Source organism: Notamacropus eugenii, chromosome 5 (genome assembly GCF_028372415.1).
Source record: "Notamacropus eugenii isolate mMacEug1 chromosome 5, mMacEug1.pri_v2, whole genome shotgun sequence".
Taxonomy (NCBI): Eukaryota; Metazoa; Chordata; class Mammalia; order Diprotodontia; family Macropodidae; genus Notamacropus; species Notamacropus eugenii.
The window spans coordinates 399,264,481-399,265,727 of NC_092876.1; positions in this window are offsets into that span (position 1 = coordinate 399,264,481).

A 1,247-nucleotide genomic window follows, 5' to 3' on the forward strand; every position below is an offset into this window, starting at 1 on the left:
AGTCTCTACCTACTTGCCCTGGCACTATTTAGAAGTGTCCTCAAATAAATAGGTACAAAATTATTTCCCTGAGGGTAAGTAAAAGAAGACCTCTCCCAAAAGTGTCATCTTACAAAGGAACATGCTGCCTAGGAAGGTTTCAGGACCTTCTGTCCTTCTTAAATAAGAGACCCATTTGTCAACAAGGGTTGTGTGCTGACAGGAGTCTCAGTCAAGCAATCAATTTCTCAAACTCTTAAGGTCATCTGAGAATCTTGACTTTTTCAATATTCTTCCCATGTTCATAAATTAATAACACATTAAGCCCAGTAGATGGCAGCTGAAACCAAGGATTCTGCCAGGTCAATAGCCTGAATGTATATTTTGGTATATTAATTTTTCATTCTAAACCCGAACACCAAATAAAACAAATATTTCCGCGTACACGGTAGAATTTGTGTGTACTTTGAAAAGTAAGATTTCAGCATTTAATCCCCCTTTTTCCCTCTTATAATACTGTAATTTAGGTTCTCTGAAGAGAAGGAAATAAAATAGAATAAGAGCTCAGACAGAGACCACAGCAAAAGTTAGGACCCAACCTATGACTTTCTTCATGTCCGTGGTGAGGAAACTCCCTTTACCAATGTAGCTTGGCACCTTCCCTGCAGCCGATCATTTTGGAAGTTAAGTGACTTGTCTAGGATCACATAGCCAAGACGCATCAGAGGTGGGCACACATTCTGAAAGGTCTTTAGGTCATATTTTAGATGATTAGACCATGCAAGCAGGGGTGTGTTCAGAGAAGGTTTTCACGCTCATGAAGGGCCCTCAAAACCTTATCATATAAAGAATAGGTATGTTTAGACTGGAGGGAAAAAAAGACTCAAGGGAAGAAGGAAGAGCAGACCAGTATCATCCTATGTGAAGAGCCATTTTATGCAAGAAGGATTCAGTTCATTCTGCTTGGTCCCAAGGGTGAGAGCTGCTTGTGCCTTGCCCTTAGAATCACCTTGTTACTTATATAGTTACACACACGCACACACACACACCATACACATACATGTATTTGTGTGTATGTATACACATAGGTTGTCTCCTCTGACTAGACAATAAGCTTCTTGAGGACAGGAACTGCCTTGCCCTTATTGACAATCTCCAAGTCGTGGCTGATTGCTTGCCAGTGATATAGAAGAGAATTGAGCTCCAGGTCCTTGGAACCCTCAGAGTCTGTAATTAAAACTAAAACACAAAAGAATAAACCAGACACG